This window comes from Bombyx mandarina, chromosome 12, assembly GCF_030267445.1.
Source record: "Bombyx mandarina strain Sakado chromosome 12, ASM3026744v2".
In the NCBI taxonomy this organism is placed as follows: Eukaryota; Metazoa; Arthropoda; class Insecta; order Lepidoptera; family Bombycidae; genus Bombyx; species Bombyx mandarina.
The window spans coordinates 12,206,679-12,226,778 of record NC_143219.1 but is presented as its reverse complement, the minus strand read 5'-3'; the positions used below and the strand labels follow the sequence as shown (position 1 = coordinate 12,226,778).

At 40.4% G+C, this 20,100-nt stretch overlaps 1 protein-coding gene across 2 annotated transcripts in view; it reads right to left on the bottom strand.

Annotated features, from left to right (window-relative positions):
• Window positions 1–20,100, bottom strand: part of LOC114246115 (uncharacterized) — a 103,055-nt gene that overhangs the window by 45,208 nt on the left and 37,747 nt on the right. The window lies entirely within an intron of this gene.

The window sequence follows — 20,100 nt, the reverse complement described above, 5'->3', positions numbered from 1 at the left end:
TGAATCTATTGTGAAATGACTACAAAGGTAGCCTAAGTCGGGTGGGCGTCATTGCTCTTTGCCGACGAATACGAAGTTTACTCTCCAGAATTTGTATATCAAACAAACTCTTAATATAAAATCAAAATCTTAATATAATAATAATATTCAATAGCAGCGCTAATAATTGATAAACGTACGTGAGTATAGTTTTGCAAGCTGCCAAATAAAATTCCGCAAACTTCAATCAAGTAAATTGACTGTTCTGAATTAGCTGGGAATGCGGAATGTTTCTAAAGGTCGTTTTGTTCCCATAATACACGGAACCTTAATTCGGAATCAAACAATCGGCGTAAATGTATTGGCGCATTTAATTAATACTTGGTACTTTTGCGGTGACTTATACGATCCGTTTGTAGGCCACTCGATATCGCTGATGGGTCGTTTCTACAACCGAACTGTTAGTTGAATTTATTTTATACTAGCGGCCCGCTCCGGCTCCGCTCGGGTCTTTAACAAAAATTTCAACGACGTTGTTTTATTTTTTAAAATAAAAGAACACTTATTACGACATAACTATAATAGTTAGACATGTCACGACACATTTTGTAAATAATAATGTTTTCTATAAATTCATAGTACACGATTTTATTCTATCATCAAGAGTTTTCGCAGGGCATGCGATGTAAACAATATTTTAGGTAATTTTATTACACCTTGGGTTACATTATTGGAGCTTTAGTAAGGATCCCTAAAATTTTATCAAAAAAGATTATAGCCTATGTCACTCGGGAATAGTGTAGCTTCCACACAGTGCAAGAATTTATCAAATCGGTTCAGTAGTTTCGGAGCCTATTCAATACAAACAAACAAACAAACAAATCTTTCCTCATTTATTAGTATAGATAGTATATATTAGTATAGATAGTAAAGCATCAACTCATATCTTCATTGAGGTGTTATCGAAGGGATTCCGCGAAAAATGAGGAAGATACTCTATTCTGAGTAACATACCATACAAGTTTTGAAGTCGTTGTGGCCTAAAGGATAAGACGTCCGGTGCATTAGTGTTGAGCGATGCACCGGTGTTCGAATCTCAGGCGGGTACCAATTTTTCTAATGAAATAATACGTACTTAACAAATGTTTACGATTAACTTCCACGGTGAAGGAATAACATCGTGTAATAAAAAACAAACCCGCTAAATTATAATTTGGAGCGCGGACTCATAAGAGGTCCTACTACCAGTAATTACGCAAATTACTGGTAGTAGAACCTCTATACCTATACGAATAATACGACTAAAATAATACAATTATCTTGAAGGATTCACAACAAACTTTACACTAGGTACGACTACGCCGAGCATTTTATTTCTTAGGCCACGCAACTTCGAACTTATCTGACTAGATTATCTATCGGTCTCACTTAGGATATCTATCTGCGTAGGGCATATATACTATACATATATAACGTGTTGATTCCTACACGTGCTAATTTCACCGATGTGTTTACATATTTAGCGGCAACGCAATGATGCAATCCCGACCCAAGGATTATAATTGTCTGATAAAGGCTTAACCCCAAGTGTTAAGCTCTTTTGCATAGGTACCAACCAATATTAATCATCCTTTAACTTTATTGTTAAGCTTCCTTCACGTTTCACTCTTCAAATCTCCTTTGAGGATGATTAAAAAAGGTTTCCTTATGAGTACGGATGTTTTTGAATCCTTTTTGTGAAAGACTGATTGTATTCTCCCTCGCAATAATCATAAGTACGTAAAGTCTGTAATGAGCTTTGATAAAGAGTTTCAAGGAACGTACTTAAATGCTAATCCTCGTTGCATAATAGTCTTGGTATTTTTTTCCGTTGAAACAGCTAGAACAATATCCTACTTTTACCGTCTATTTTAAAATATCTAATATATCAAAAAACACGTCCTCCAACCACTATCCAACTCAAAGCATACGACAATAGTGTGAAATATTCGATGAGATGATTTAGATGAATTTTTTGGCTCTTAATAATTATGTAGATTTTTTTTCCACAGGAGAAAATCGCCAGGTCCCCACCCGCGCGGCAGGTGGGGTATCTGGAAGTTGAACCTCACTAAAAACTCCTGCCGTTCATAGCCGGTGCCCTACCCCGGACCGGGCCGGAGCCCAGTCGGGGCTATTGAGACCGCAGGACACGGTTCACACAGATCATATTACATCCATCCCGCCGTCCCATAGACGCCGAACTGGCGGCCGCCGGCGACACGACCACCAGTTTCCTCGGTCGGCGAGGCGAGAGCCCGCCTTGATGGCGCCGCGCTACACCTTCCCCCGGAGCGGTCGGGGGAACGCGGTCTATCATCACCCGGCTTCCTACTGCGAACGAGTGTGCAAAGCATGCCGCCCCACGCCTAGGTTCCTCCCCGCACAAAGCGGGTGGAGCCCGAAGCTCTTAGGGGGCTGGGTTACGAACGGGACCCCGGTCCCGACCCCCTGCTCGGCGGCAGCGGGTTTCTGCGTAGTGAGGAGAGCTTTGCCTCACTCGCCCCGCCGCCTCCTTCTGCGAGATGGTGTACTCGCAGAAGTCGAGCATAGCCTTCCAGGATTCATCGCCGCCAAGCATCGACGCCACGAAGCCAAGTAGTGACAAGTCAGGTCCTATATTTACGACCAGGACACGGCGCTGCACCTCCCAAGCGGTGCAGACAGCGAGCGTATGCTCCGCCGTGTCCAGTTCGTGTCCACAATGGTGACACCTCGTCGTCGGCCCCTATCCGGTGCAAGTACTTCCCGAAGCATCCATGCCCGGTCAGCACTTGCACCAGACGAAAGGTGAGGCGTCCTCCGCCACAATTCACCCAGTTTACCGGGTAAACCGCCTCGACGGTCCGTAGACACCACGTGGGGTTTATTTAATGATGTAGATAAAAAAAATTAAGGCCACTTATTTTAAACGGTTACTGCAAATATTAAAGTGGTGCCACTCATATTTCTCCGCAAAAACCGAGAAAAAAAAGAGAAAAAAAAGAACCTTCAAAGAACACTATTAATACTTTTAACATAATTTTAACCACTTTTAATATCGTTAGACTTGCGTCGATAATATTCAATCCCAATCGTGACCTTTATGAATAACTTTCTCTAGGATTATCTTGCGTCAGCTCAGTCTATTCTCAACTGCGTGGATGGCATCATGGACTGTAATATTGAGGGTAGAGCTTATAAATATATTAATATAAGCCAGAACTAAACATAATCTTACATTTTTCTGCATAAGTTTTGAAGTTACGACCGTTCTGATTTCACGAAATCTATTGTCGAGATAATCTTTTTTAGATATAAAAATGAATTGCTGTTCGTTAGTCTCGCTAAAACTCGAGAACGGCTCGACCGATTTGGCTAATTTTGGTCTTGATATATTTGTGGAAGTCCAGAGAAGTTTTAAAATGTAAATAAATATGAAAATGCTCGGAATTAAATAAAAATAACAATTTTGTTTTTTCTTTGATGTGTCCTCCGTCGGACGGATTCCTTTTGTTTGTTTTAAGTTCATTTTATACAAAAGTTTAGGTCTCTTACTTTCCGATTGAGGCACTACGAAGTTTGCCGGGTCAGCTAGTAAATAATATTTTCCGCTCATTAGTCTCCGTTGTCGTAGGCATACAAGAATGAACGTAACAACACCGGTTCGAACACGCAATGTAAATAAAAATAAGCGTTTTCATAATGAACGCGATCAGTAATTTTCAGCTCGCGGCCATGAAAAACGAGAATTCTTTTGTATTTTTTTTTTTATTGCTTAAACGGTTAGACGAGCTCACAGCCCACCTGGTGTTAAGTGGTTACTGAAACCCACAGAAAAACGTAAATGCGCTACCCATCTTGAGATATAAGGTCTAATATCTCAATATATTTACAACGGCTGCCCTACCCTTCAAACCGAAACGCATTACTGCTTCACGGCAGAAATAGGCGGGGTGGTGGTACCTACCCGCGCGGACTCACAAGAGGTCCCACCACCAGTAAATTCAACGTGTGTTTTTCTTTTCGTATAAAATATGTGATTCGTGTATGGTTTTTTGCGTGTACTTATCTGTTTTGTTTGTAATACGCGCGCTTTGTGGGTTCTTGCTAGGGCTAGTGTTAGCAAATTACTTGAGCCCGTGAGCTCACCTACCCGTGCGAGCGTAGCTGAAATAATCCCATAGGCTACCAGAATAGGTAGGAAAAAAAAGTGAGTAGTATATTTAAAAGGTTTTGTCTGGGAACTATTATTCATTTCTATACAGTTAAGAGGATTTGTGATACAAAATTTAATACAAACCTACGGTAGCAGCTAGTGCTGTTACAATTACTCAACGTCGGAATGTTAACTTTTGAACGTTAAGAAATAAATATAATATTAATGTTTTTTTTTATTACCCTTGTAGGCAGACGAGCGCACTGCCCATCTGATAGTGAATGGTTACAATGAAATACAAAAATGCATATCTATAAAATATTACAAGTTTGTAGGACGGCCTGTGCCAAATTGAAATAAAAATGAAAAATGGCGACAGCCTATCATAAATTTGTTCTCTTGATTAAAACTATTGATGATTTTTTATTTCCGTGATAGTATTAACTAAAATAATATATGTAAGATAAGCTGGAGTACTTTTTTCATTCCAACGACTTTGACAACCGGAAATCAACAAAAAGATCGCTAAAATAAAATTTTCCGCAACAGCCAATACCAGACGGAAGTCAATAAAATCACGTTTCTTGCCAACAGTAAACCTTACAAGCGATATAATAATAATATGTATTCATAAGTGTGTGATTTTTTTTTTATTACTACTCTGACAGAAGAAGCCTTCCAACAACCTACCCCGCTATTTGTGTTATTGAATTGCTTCTACCTTAAATACCCTGCAATACGATTTTTTTAAGGAATTTTATGACCTGGTAACTAAGACCTTTAAGTCGTGTCTTATTTTAATTTAGACTAAATGACGACCGAGCTTTGCTCGTTTTTTTTTTTATAACGCCATCTTATTGTGTCTTTAAAGCGGTTAGTTGCCCTCAATTAAGAAAAATAGTATTATGATTCGCCAATAGATATCGGGAAGAGTTGATTATTGAAAACATGAATAAAACAACATTTTCTGAAAATAAATCGTAGCTAGTTCGATTTATCACCCCCCGAAATCCCCAGTATACTAAATTTTATGAAAATCGTTGGAGCTATTTCCGAGATTCAGATTATATATATACAAGAATTGCTCGTTTAAAGGTATAAGATTCTTATTTTTATGAAAAATGATAATATGGAATGAAATGAGATGAGATGATATGGGACGAGGTCTGATGTGAGTGCCGAATTATAATCTATTCGGTCGCGTCCTCTACCACGAATAGAATCTAAATTTTCAATCGAATTACCACCTAATCTAGTGACATAAATAGGAGGTAATGCACAAGTGCGAGTTTTACACCCTTGTAGGGTCACACACACATGCTTAATAACGTACGTGGCGTGTTACCTGGCTACGTAATACAAGGTGTCATCTTCACCATTCCACGACAGTCCAGTTGTAACGGTCATACAGCGAACACAGTTCCACTTAGATAGCTATAATAAAACTGTATGTACCTATTATATTTTCCGTAAATATATAAGTTGTGAGTTAATAACGACTTTCATTTACAACAACTGGGCTCATCCTAAAACCCTCATTTTGATCATTAATCATTAACTCTAAGTGAAAATGATAACGTTATGGCAATATGGAATGCTCTTTTTAAGCAATTAGCGAATGGAAGTTGTCGAATAAACTTTCTCTGTGAAGAGTGACGTTGACTGAATCATTTCGCTGGTGAAGTTATTGTATATTATGTACTTATATGACCGCTGTATATCTCTGATGTTTAAATCGTATTACACATTATTTATTTAAAGAAGAATTTAGAACTGATATCTCAAGGTGGGTGGCGGCATTTACGTTGTAGATGTCCATTGGCTCCGGTAACCACCTAACACCAGGTGGGCTGTGAGCTCGTCCACCTATCTAAGGAATAAAAAATAAATAATAATAATAATTTTTGGAGAGGTGGTCGAGAGCTACGTAAAATATGCAGCCCGGCCTCCATCTCCTGGCCTTTTACTGGTGGTAGGACCTCTTGTGAGTCCGGACGGGTAGGTACCACTGCCTTGCGTATTTCTGCTGTGAAGCAGTAATGCGTTTCGTTGTAGATGTTCATGGGCTCCAGTAACCACTTAACACCAGGTGGGCTGTGAGCTCGTCCACCCATCTAAGCAATAAAAAAAAAAGTGAAGTGAAAAGACTTTAATTCGAACTGTATAGTACTTGTGAACTTCAACTTCAAAAAGAAGGCAAAGCTAGGCAATCCAGGCACTTAGTAACAGAAATCGACATAATTACTACAGTGTCCCACGTAGGGCACCGGTGACCTACATGGCTATCAACGTGCTAAGCCACAATGGTTTTTCGCGTGAAAATTCCACATAAACAACTTTAGTTATTCATTCATGTAATTCTTTCACAAATTCGTTGTCAAACAAAACCAATAACCACAGTCGTTTGTCACGCCGAATATTACATAAAACACGTGATGCTGTTTGGAATACCAGCAAAACATTATTAATACGTACGCGACCTATTTCATGAGAGGATAAAAGACACAGATGAAACACATTTATTTATGCAATTAAAATATCATGTGTTTCTCGCGTCATTAAACTGTAGTTTGGTTTAAGATAATGATAATTATGACAGTAAAAATAGTCTGTCTCTATAATTTGTTAATCCGTGAACTTGTACGAAGACAGTAAAAATGGTTTTCGACACTACCCCTATAAAGAGTGTTCAAAAACGGTATCATCATCTTCAGCCTAAGAGCAGTCCACTGATGCACATAGTCCTCTCTAATTGAATGCCACTGAGCATGAACCTCGGCTTCTATCATCCAACTTTTCCATCCTGCATAGATCGTCAATCCGACCTGAGACAAAACCTGAGAACATCCTGTACTCCGTTTGCGAATTCGCGGTCTCCAGTCAAAAACACGTTTACCCCAACGTTAAAGATAAACGGGTGTGTGGCGGTAGCCATCATACAACGCAAGATATTTGATAGATGCCTGAATCTCGCTTACGACATTTTCAAGATCAGCTTGCATATTATACAAGTTGCTTTAAAGACATAATAACAATAAAGCTATTTCAGCAGATGGCGTTGTTAAGCCACCCGAAGCCAATAAGAGTTTGGTTTAAGGTTAGACCAGAAAACGAATTGTTTATTTATATTATTTGTGTCTTTTTAACTCACGTGTTCACTTAAAAATGCTAAACGATCTTGGAATATTTCATCATTTTATCAATATGTAATTCGTATTTAAATATAATTTCTAAAAAACACAATTTACAAAAAAAAAAAAAAAACCGAGCAAAGATCGGTCATCGTCTAGTAGTAGTACTAAACTATAGAGCGTGTGTACTAATCTTTATTTCAATTATTATTTCTCATGTCTCAAAGTAAGTAGTGGTATTATTTTTATAATATCTATAAGTTCCGCTACGATAACTATTTAACACTAGGTGAGCCATAGGCTTACCATCTAATGTACAGGAATAAAATCTATATATAACAATACGTGAAGCAAAAACTTTGTATCCCTTTTTACGAAAATTGCGCGGACGGAGGAGTATGAAATTTTCCACATTATAGATAATATAGAGACGAAGTGCACAATGCTAATATTTTTTTAAATAATGCATAAAAGATACAATAAATCAATAAAGAAAACGTTACACACACTACATACCATGTATTTGACTCACACACGCATGCATACTATTTATTGTCAAACTTTTGTTCTTGACGTCTGCTGTCAAATTGAGAATAGATTAAATATTGTTTGTCTTTGTTAATATTTTTTATAGTGTAGTCTTGGCGAAATTTGTGATTATAGAAGTATAAAATACAATTCTACAAACTTACAATTCTAATTAATTATAGTCGAATTTCGACTACTGCGGGACCTCTAGTAATAATAATAATGATAGTTCCGCCATACAAATTCTGTCAAAAATGTCGGGCCTTTGGGGGCCTCCGTTGGCGCGTCTAGTCGCTTCGATTATGTCGGCATTTCAAGCAGCTTCTTTTGTCTTTATAATGAAATTTGGTAGCATTCGCTGTAATGAGGTGGAAATACGCAGAAGCTTACGAGCCGTAGTATCTAATTTTAAATTTAAATTTTGATCGTATTCAATATTTGAAATTAGTTGTAACTGTATAACAATAACAACTAATTTCAAACAATGTATATTTAACAGTGTTATACAGTTCAATTAAACTTCGACCTGAATTCTCAAAGTGGATGAGGGCGTTGGCATTATAACGTCTATAGAATTCCGGGGGCACTTTATACAGGGTTAACCATAAGCTCGAATGCAAAAAAAGAACAAATAAAGTGCCTGAGACCTGAGAGTATTACATAATACTAGTGGTCCCACAGTAGTCGAGATTCAACTATAATTAATTGAAATTATAAGTTCGAACATTATTATGGTTCTATTGTCAAAGACTATTTATTATACTTTTATAATCACAGATTACGCCAAGACAACACTATAGACAAATAATATGAAAGACAAACAATATTAATTTAATCTCAATTAGACCACAGACTTTAACAATAAACAAAAGTGTGTAAAACAAGAGTGTATATAAGTGTGTGTTTCAAATATGTGGAAGCGTTTGTAAAATTTTTTTTTATTGATTTCATTAATTTTTAGCATTCTGCACTCCTTCTCTATATTCTTTATAAGTGTGGAAAATTTAATACTCGTCCGTCCGCGCAATTTTCGTAGAAAGATCTACAAAGTTTTTGCGTCACGTATTAATAATTACTAGTGGTCCCCCGGTAGTCGAAATTCGACTATGATTAATTGAAATTATAGGTTTGTACACTATTATGATTCTATTGTCAAAGACTATTATACTTCTTTAATCACAGAATTCACCAAGACTAAACTTTAGACAAATATTATTAAAGACAAGCAATATTTAATCTATTTGACCACAGACTATGTGTAAAAGCAATAAAAAAGTTTGACAATAAACAAATACCTAATACTAATATGCTCTACGTGTGTGTGTCAAATACGTGGTAGCGTGTGTAATGTTTTATTATTATTGATTCTGATGTTTGATGATATTGATGATGATGATAAACATTCTGCACTCCTTGTCTATATTCTTTATAAGTGTGGAAAATTTCATACTCCTCCGTCCGCGCAATTTTCGTAAAAAGGGCTACAAAGTTTTTGCGTCACGTATTAATAATTATATAGATATCCCGAATCTCAAACATTTTATAAAGCCACGTATTATAAATGCCTTTCATTAGTTCTACGCGACTACGTAAACTCGAAACGAGTGATTACTGTACAACTGTCATGTATTATGAACATTAATGAGCAACGGCCGGGTTTCGTTAATGAAGCCGTGTTGTGAGTCCGACGATAAAATTTAAGTGGTCCCGCGCGGTAATAAAGCGATGTGTTGCTGCCGTTCAGAGAATAAGACCTTTCTGATAAAGTCTAGAAGTTGTCGGGTAAAGTGCTCGTTGACAATAGTGTAATGTACTTCCACGAAATGAAGGGAGGTATAATAAAATGTTTCTCATTTATAGGAAATCGTTGGGAATGTGAATTCTAACGGTGTATTATAGAATCTTCAAATCTTATTGTTATTTTGGAGTATGAAAAATGATACGTATATTTTTTTGGTGATAGTTGGACGTTTTATCCCTAAATCCGATGTATAGACTTTCCATTTAAACCAGTTAGTATTATTTCGTTGTAGAACTAAGCAAGGCGACACCGTCTAAATCCGGCTATACTGTAAAATATAAGCAACACTTTGAATTCCAACAAAAGCGTCCTTCGATAATATTCTCACCTTTATACAGAAAATTGTTTTATTCCATTACATTCTATTTCCACTTTCGCCTAAAAGACGTCACCTTAACATTATTTTATAATAACTCCGTTGTACATACCTTTTCTTTGTCTGTTCGATTGCGCAGAAAATCATCAGTATAACATGTATCTCACTCAATGTCTCGTGAATTTATCATGTGTAGCTAAGAGTATCTAAAAGCTAATATTTTTTGTATTAGTCATATGAGGAGCATCTTATGATATAAAATTTCCAAGAACTGTCAAAGGTACAGTTCGATTTGAATATACCGTAACACTGTTGTTCTTTGCTTTACTAAGTGTGTGTTTTCCTTCTTTTTTCAATTATGATTTTTGGCAGGCCTATTAATAATTCATTATTGACATATATAATGAAAATAACAATTAATCGGTACTTAACATTCACGATGGCTAAGTATTCGGAGGCAATGAAATATGTTTTGTTAAGAATAATTAAAAAATTACTGGTCAAATCTTTATAAAATTTAAATCAGACTATGGGAATAACGACGAAGAGAAGATCTTCCACCGAGCGAGTGATATCGCTCGGTAGACAGACGATCCTAATAAATTATTGTTTGGAGCTTATATAAATGCAAGCTTAACCTGAAAATATCGTAATCGAGATTCAGGCACCCTTCACATATCATCTGTTGAATAGCTACCGCCACAAGACCATTAGATAAGCAGCAGCTTTCAAATAAAAAAAATCATCAAAATCGGCTTACCTCAAAAAAAGTTCCGAGGTAACTGACATAAAAAATTCAGTAGAATAGAATAATCCCCGCCTTTTTAAGCCGGTTAACAGTCAATGGCTGTTAATTAATGGCTTGTTTTCCAACGAAATGAAAATTAAATGAATTAAACATGGAATTGTACTTCTGTTTATTGATTATTCTATTGTATTAAAACTTTCTATAGTAATTGATGGTACTTCGGTGAAAAATATTGTTATAGAATATAACGTAAACATAGGAAAGGTGACAAGAAATAGATTTCCTTACGTCAAATTATTTTTAGGAATAGCCGCAATGAATTATTTTCATGACATCCACACACACACATACATATACACACACATATATATTGTGTCACATCCGGACACGACAAGCCGGTCACCGTCCTCTTCGAACCCGTCGCTTGCGACGAAGGGCTCGACGAGCGAATTAACCCACAGACACAGCCCACTGAGCTTCTCGCCGGATCTTCTCAGTGGGTCGCGTTTCCGATCCGGTGCTAGATTCTGCGAAGCACTGCTCTTGCTAGGGCCAATGTTAGTAACACTCCGGTTTGAGCTCCGTGAGCTCACTTACATGTTAGGGCGAAGCTGAAATAGCCTCTCAAGGCTATCAGCATAGGTAGGAAAAAAAGACAAAAAAAAAGACGCGACAAACGAAGCGAAAGCTCGCCACCTAGTGGCTACGAGCCGAAACTACTCGTCAAACATCGGCTCACTTCGGGTAGTGTGCTTCGGCAGAGTCAAGGTGTAATCGCTCGGATTGAGTCGAAGCACCTTCGTTGCTTGACTTAGGGAGAGTGAAGACGTCTCGGAATTGTCATCTCTTTGCACGATTACCAACCATACGCCCACAATGTCCAGAAATAATGAAGATATCGGCCCAACCTGCATAATATGTATATTTATTTTATTATATTATTAAGCGCTGTGGCTCGGGATATTTAATAACTTTAAAGAAGAAAACTTTTATTATATTTATATTATATTTATGTTGTATTCCAAAGCGGTCTAATTAGCGATATACCAAAGACGATGTAAAAATAAACTATGCATTTTTATATATATGTTTAGCTTCATGTAAATAGTTAATTTTCAGCCAATATCGAAAATGAACGATTACGTAAAACGACTGTAACATTATACAAAATGAGTTACGTAAAACAAAAAATAACGTTTGTCCGTTTGTGGACTCAATAACTCGGAGGCAAACACGTAAACGATCACTTTGGAACATTGGAACGACAAAAACACGAGTTCAAATGATTAATTGATATGATACATGGATGTTATGTGGATGTAATAATAATTATTCTGAATAATAAATACGAAAGAATTTATTTTGTAAGAAATAATTTATGTGGATATTTTATATTACATCTTATTGTTTTTACTTTGTAAAACAAACCTTACATAAGCAATTACATAGAATATATTGAGAATTTCAATTTAAGCAATTTTCATTATTAATGTAAACTAATCAGACATTTATTGATTACTACGAAAAATCCATTACGTCTCAAAGAAAATATGACGACCACATACCGTCATAATGATTTCTTAATTGATAAAATATAGCGTACAATACAGTTTTAAAATAAAATTTTGACAGAAGAAAAAACGTGATATATCGTATAAACGTTCAATATTAGAAAATTTAACTTTTTTTTTATGTTTTCCCGTGTAAAAATGAAATTAAATTTTTTGATAAAAAAATAATTTCAAGTCTATCGCCGAACTACCGCTGCACGGTGTCCGCACCACAACGCTGAACCACCGCCGCACCACCGCCATTTGGCGGAAAATTCCGCCGCACGCTTCGAAAGAAATCTCCCAGCACCGCCGCACCACAGCAGAAGCATTTTTTTTTTTTTTTTTGTCAGGAAGAAATCGCCGGACTTCCGTCCTTCACTGGGGATGGAGGGCGGGGCATGTCGGAGTCGAACCGACTAAAACCTCCTGTCTCTCAACAACCAACGTCCAAACCTCGCATGAGACAAAACTCATGAAAAGGCAAAGGGGGGAAAGTGAAGCGTTTAGTGCGGAGCACATCTCTCCCATCACCCCCCTCCCCTCGGGACGCCGGACTGGCGGTCGTCGGCGCCACGATCACCAGCCCTCTCGGTCGGCAGGCTATCCGAAGCCCGCCTAGATGGCGCCGGTTAGAATGGTCTATCCTACGGAATACCCCGCTGGGTCAGAACCAGCGTGGGTTGAGAATAGCCGGCCTTCCATCACCCGGATGCTCATGCATAAAACGCGTGCAGAGCAGCTTGCACGTCGTCTTTTAGGCCCCCTTCGCCGGTCCCCAGGCCGACATGTGAGGGGACCCGAAACACTTAGAGGGCCGGGGCTTGGGCGATATCCGCCTCCCTGGCCCCGCTCGACGGCGGCGGGCCTGTGCGTCTCTCACGCGCCCCGCCGCCTCCTTCTGCGAGATGGTGCACTCGCAGAAGTCGAGCATCGCCTTCCACGACTCGTCGTCACCGAGCATCGATGCCACAACACTCGCAACGACAAGTCGTTTCCTATTTTTGCGACGAGGACACGGCGCCACCCCTCCCATGCGGGGCAGGCGACGAGCGTGTGCTCCGCCGTGTCCAAGTCGCAACCACAATGGTGGCACTCTGCCGTCGGCTCGGCTCCGATCCGGTGCAGGAACTCACCGAAGCAACCATGCCCAGTGAAGCCGAAGCATAGCCGAACGTTTCGAATTTTTTACGTTTACATTTAATAAACACTGGACGAAAAAAACGTTTACATTCACACACACACATATGTATGTATATGAGAATGATATGTCACTGCTGTAGTGCAGCGGTGGTGCGGCGGTAGTGCAGCGAACCCACTCTTATTAAACAGTCGCGGCTATGGTGCGGCGGTGCTTCGGCGATTAAAATGCCGTGCAGCGGTGTTTCGGCGGTAGAGCAGCGAACCCACTTTTACGTAAGCAGTCGCGGCTATAGTGCGGCGGTGCTTCGGCGACCATAAAAAAAATTCAAATCGTCTCAGTCATAGTGCGGCGGCGCTTCGGCGATTAAAATGCCGTGCGGCGGTGCTTCGGCGGTGATTCGGCTAAATTCTGTTTTTACTCGGGTTTCTAATAATAAAATGTTACAGAACCAAGAACGTATGCAGTAAAAGAAACACCAAAAGATGTAACAGAAAGGTCCCCTCCCTATGGCAATGAGAACATAATTATATTATTATTATTTCACCTACCTATTCGTTGGTAACCCAAGGGGCTATTCCAGCTACGCGCGAATGGATATATGAGCTCACGGATTATAATTATACATTTGAAAAGGCAACTACGTAGAAGGTAAGTAAACTTACTGGTGGTAGGACGTCTGCTGAGTCCGCACGGGTACGTACCACCACCCCGCCTGTTTCTGCCGTGTAGCAGTAACGCATTTCGGTTTGAAAGGCGGTGCAGCCGTTGTACTGTTAAAAATGAGACCTTCCAACTCATGTCTCAAGGTGGGTGGCGGCATTTACACTGTAGATGTCTATGGGCTCTGGTAACCACTTAAGAACAGGCGGGCCGTGAGCTCGTCCACCCATCCAAGCAATAAAAAAATGTGTGGTGTCGTGGGGCACCAGATAGGAACTAAGTTACTTATTATAAAAATATTAATTTTAAGTTTTATTCGAGGTATAAAGAAAAAATTATTCGGATATACATTTTTTATTAAAATTTTTTTATTGATAAAAAAAATGTTATTTTTTGTACGTTATTACAAAGTTAAGTCGTACACTGTGTGCATTACTAACAAAAATCTTACGTTACGGACGTTTTTTCCCGGTGAGAGTACCCCTCCGTTCCAAAAAAAAATTATTAATTTTATAACCTGACCATAAATAAGAAATCGAATGGTAGTCTCGTCACGATTTACATATTTTTATTCAGTTGTGAATGTGAGCTGACTGATCAGATCCGTACTACCCTCGACGCCACAGTTCACGATGCTCTACACTCGGCGACAGATAGAAGCAAATGGCGTGGAATGATCCGGAATAAACTCTTATTGCGAGGAGGTGATCACGACCCTCAATATTGAGGAAACCGAAGCAAGAAGAAAAAGAATGTGAACTCACAGCCCATCTCACCTAGCTATCGTAAGTGAAATACCACCTTAGACTACCAGCGAATAGCTAGGAAAAAAAGATGTATAGTGCCGTGGGACACCGGATAGGAACGTAGTTCCTTATTATAAAAATATTAATTTTAAGTTCTATTCGAGACACAATGAAAATAAAACTGGAGGTTTCGCAACAACCCACGGTCATTCGGTAACGTGCGAACTTATTGTGGTACACTTCATTCACGGTTGTTTGCATAAGAATTAGTGTATTCCGCAAACGAACGCTCTGAGATCGTGGTCAATGAACGATAAAAAAAATATGCTCTTTTTTGTATGCTATTACAAAGTTATGTCGTACACTGTGTGCATTACTAATTTGTACGCTATTAGAAAGTTAAGTCGTACACTGTGTCCATTACTAATAAAAATCTTACGTTACGGACGTTTTTCCCGGTTAGGGTACCCCTCCGCATCGTCCCATAAGGAACTTCGTTCCAAAACAGCCCAAAAATAGCTTATGCTTATTATTTACGCTCGCTCATTCCAATCTCAGACACGAACTGATTGTCAGCGAGAGTCACATAAAAACGAGTGATTACCGACATTTCTTGCTTAGTGTATGTACTACATACACGTGAATGGCGTACTTATCCTGGTAATCAACGTACGAAGAACGAACGCGGAGAGGAAAATGCGACCGCATTGGTATTCAGCGAAGTGAGCTTCTTATTTATTAGCCGAATGTTTACTGCGGATTCAGAATCAAGACTCGTCCGCGCGGAGCTGCTGGCTGTGTAGGCGTAGCGGATTTTATGAAATTATTAAACAGGACAGACGGCTTGTTAAGCCACATCGTGAATGTGGAGCGTTTTTTTTTTAATTTCAGGATGTATTCTGAGACTGCGCGAGTAGATTTTGCCAATTTCTATCTCTAAGCAGTGATATCTTCCGGCTTTACTGGTATGACAGCTGTTGCACTATGCAATTCAGACTTTGGCCTCACCTCTCAAAAATAATGGCGGCATTCACCTTATGTCTTTTTTTGGACCTGGCGCCGAACCTCCTACGAGGACCTGGCGCTGAGGAGGCGTGTTGGTTAAGTTGGGAGCAGACCGCGGGCCCAAGGAATTTTAGGGCCCTACCCACTAAACGACTCCCCTGTACTCTTACACCCGACGTCCGATCTCCGTCCGGGGTCAAAACCTGGTCAGAGTAGGGGGGTTCCCGCGGTCAACACTACAACCAGACACGCGGCACCACCCCAAGCACGCCCGACCGACGGGTCGTCGAGGCGATAGTCGACGACGAACGACGTCGGTCTCCGCGGTACGGCGGCGGCACGGCGCCGAGAGGGAAGAAGAGCTCTCCCTCTCCCATTCCGCCGCCTCCTTCTGCGAAATGGTGGACTCGCAGAAGTCGAGCATCACCTGCCAGGACTCGTTGCTGCCGAGCATCGTAGCCATGACGTTCGGAAGCGACAAGTCCGGTTCTAATTTTGCAACGAGGACACGGCGCTGCTCCGCAAAAGCAGTGCAGAGGGGTAGAGGGAGGAGAGCAGAGGGACCCCCTGAGGCGGCGCTCTCCGGGCACCGTAAAACAACAGGGCCTGGGATTTATTGAGCGCCACCTCCAAACCCAGCCTTTAGATCCTGCTGATGACGAAGACCACCCCCGCGCAGGAAAGACGGGCAGACTCGCGCAAATTCTTCCCCCGGGCCACGACCAAAGTGTCGTCCGCGTAGCAAACTACACTCATACCCGGGAGAGGAGCGCTAAGGGCGCCCCGCAGGACCCAGTCATAGCTGATGTTACACAGGAGAGGGCCCAGGACCGACCCCTGTGGAACACCGCGCTCGACGGGGAAGCGGAGTACCGTCCCATCGTGCCCGGTGCACACGACTGACCTATCCTCCTAGCCGACAGAGATACGCCGGGACGCCGTGATACTCCAGCGCCCCCGCGATCACCGACCAGGGCAGGGTGTTGAACGCGTTGGCGACGTCCAGGCATACCGCCAGTGCAACCCCGCCCCGGCCGACAGCCTCATCAGAGAGGGTGCGCATGCGCATCACCGCGTCGATGGTCGAGCGGCCCTCCCTAAATCCGAACTGCTCCGCTGACAGATCGGGACCTACCCCCGTCAGTAGCTGGACGATTCGGGCGGCCACCACTCGCTCGAGCAGTTTTCCCGCCTCGCCAACAACACGATGGGACGATACCCCGCAGATGAGTCCGCAGGGCGTCCCTCCTTCCTTAGTAGAACAAGTCTGCCCGTCTTCCACTGCTTTGGAAACCGTCTCGACTCGAGGCAGGCTTCAAAGAGCCGCACGAGCCGGTCCCCAAGAACACCGAAGGCCAAATCCCAGACCCGGCCGTGAACACCATCTTCGACACGGCCGCTCGAATCTCCTCCTCCGAGATGCTCGGAGGGATCACCACAGCAGGGGCATCGCCGCTCACGCTACCGCGTGGTGGCGCGCCCATGCAAGGGGGCTCAAAGCCCCTCTCCATCCGCGGGAACAGCCCGAAGACAGTCTCCCGCAGCTGCTGAGGCTGGAGACGCTCCGTCACCGGAAGCGCCCACGGCCGCAATTTCTTGCGGACCGTTTGGTACTGGCGCCCCCAAGGATCTTGGTCAAGCGTCTCTAGGAGCGTCTTCATACTCTGAGACTTGGCCTCGCCGATGGCCTGCCGCAGTGCCTCCTGCTTCTGACGGCAGTAGGCCTGAAGGCAGGTCGCCACCTCCGCGAAGTCCGGATCGCGAAGGCGGGCGCTACGGCGGCGCGCCCGGACGCATTCCTCTCGGAGGAGCGCGATCTCGGGCGTCCGATATATTAATACATAGATAATTGATAGTATTGGGTAGCTAATGAGAACTAAGAACCATAAAATATAAATACTACAATGTAATTCGTTGTCTAGATAAATACATATAACCTACTTGTTCATTAAAGATGAGTTCTGTTTTGAGTGAGCCAAGTGAGCCGTCATCATTATCTCAACCTGTCTACTGTCCACTGCTAATCATAGGCCTCTCCAATTGATCTCCAGAGCGGCCGGTCCGTTGCCACCTACATCCAACGTAATGTGATGATCGAACGGTCCATCTGATACGTCCCACTTAAACACAACAAGTGAGCCTTAAGGCTATCCACCTATCTACAGCAATAAAAACATAGTTCAATTAGCGCAATTATTGTAAAACAAATATCGAGGACTGGGTGACCTTATCTTTTTATATTTGCTATCGGCACTGATATCACAAGATAAAATCCAGTTTGGGGCCGTTTTACTTCCAACTCAATTAATTTTAGGAAAAAATAACGTAATCAAATTGAAACTAAATTACGCATACGCTTCACTAAAAGTTTTTAATATATTTTCGATAAATACAGCATACTTGAAATAATAAACCCCGATATTCCACTGAGGAGCTTTGAATAATCAAAATCGACTAGGACTCATTAGTGACAGAAATCTTCAGATAACGAAATAGACCATGAAATTATTTAGATTAACATCTCAAGAAGAATTTGTAAAGTCGGAGCCAAGGGCCGCTACTCGACGAGTCAACTTGCTAAATTAATTTCATACTTAGTTGTCATAATTTGTCGCTGCAAGAGAAAATATCCGGAGAAAATTTCATTTTCATAACGGAATTGTGAAGTTGAGGCGGCTTCGCTCAGCACGTGTTAGCGGAAATGTCTCGGTATGATGAATACGTAATGAAATATTGTTTTTGCTGTTTGTATGGAAAAAAATCTGAATTCTAATTATAGGATATCGGAATTATTTTATTTAAAAAAACAGATAATTTTTTTTATTGCTTAAATGGGTGGACGAGCTCACAGCCCACCTGGTGTTAAGTGGTTACTGGAGCCCATAGACATTTACAAAGTAAATGCGGCGCCAACCCTGAGATATAAGTTCTAAGGTCTCAGTATAGTTACAACGGCTGCCCCACTCTTCAAACCGAAACACATCACTGCTTCACGGCAGAAATAGGCAGTGCGGTGGTACCTACCCGTGCGGACTCACAAGAGGTCCTACCACCAGTAATTACGCAAATTATAATTTTGCGGGTTTGATTTTTATTACACGATTTTATTCCTTCACCGTGGAGTCAATCGTGAACATTTGTTGAATACGTATTCCAATTACAAAAATTGGTACCCGCCCGAGATTCGAACATCGGTGCATCGCTCAACACGAATGCAACGGACGTCTTATCCTTAAGTCCACGACGACGACAAAAATATACAAACACATTATTAAGTTAAATTAGTTACGCTAAGTACAAAATCATTTTTGTTCTATTTCCAACATTGTCTAAAAGACTGTTAACAGACTCGATGACAAATTACTGTCGTATTTAAAGTCATTGGTAATTTACGATGAGGTGCATGTTTTTAATAACTAGAGGTCCTGTAGTAGTCGAAATTCGACTATAATTAATTGGAATTGTAAGTTTGCACACTATTATGATTGTATTTTATACTTCTATAATCACAAATTTCGCCAAGACTACACTATAAAATATTAACAAAGACAAACATATTGAATCTATTCTCAATTTGACAACAGACGCCAAGAACAAAAGTTTGACAATAAATAGTATGCATGCGTGTGTGCGTCAAATACATGGTATGTAGTGTGTGTAATGTTTTCTTTATTGATTTAATGTATCTTTTTTGCATTATTTTAAAAAAATATTAGCATTGTGCACTTCTTCTCTATATTCTGTATAAGTGTGGAAAATTTCATACTCCTCCGTCCGCGCAATTTTCGTAAAAAGGGATACAAAGTTTTGCTTCACGTATTAATATATAGATTTCTTCGGTTTTCGCGAGCCGTAGACATAATTAAAATTACCTTTACGGTTTTGATCTCGCGTTTAAATCGACATTAAATTATTATCTTATATCTTTAAACGAGCAATTCTTGTATATAAATATCTAATATATAAAATTCTCGTGTCACAATGTTCGTTCCATACTCCGCCGAAATCGCTTGACCGATTCTTATGAAATTTTTTATGCATATTCAGTAAGCCTGAGAATCAGCTACTATCTATTTTCATACCCTAAGTGATAGGTTGTCACCTAACATTTTTTTTTATTTGGACATATTTTTTTTATAATGATTTATGTGTTGAATAGGTTTTTTTTTTTTATATTCCTCATCGTTCACAGCATAATACTCTTTCATCATTTACAATCCTTACACTTACAATAGTTAGTTTTTTTCTACACTAAATTCTCTAGAATTTATATGCAAACATGTTTGCGGGTCAGCTAGTATCTGTATATAATCTG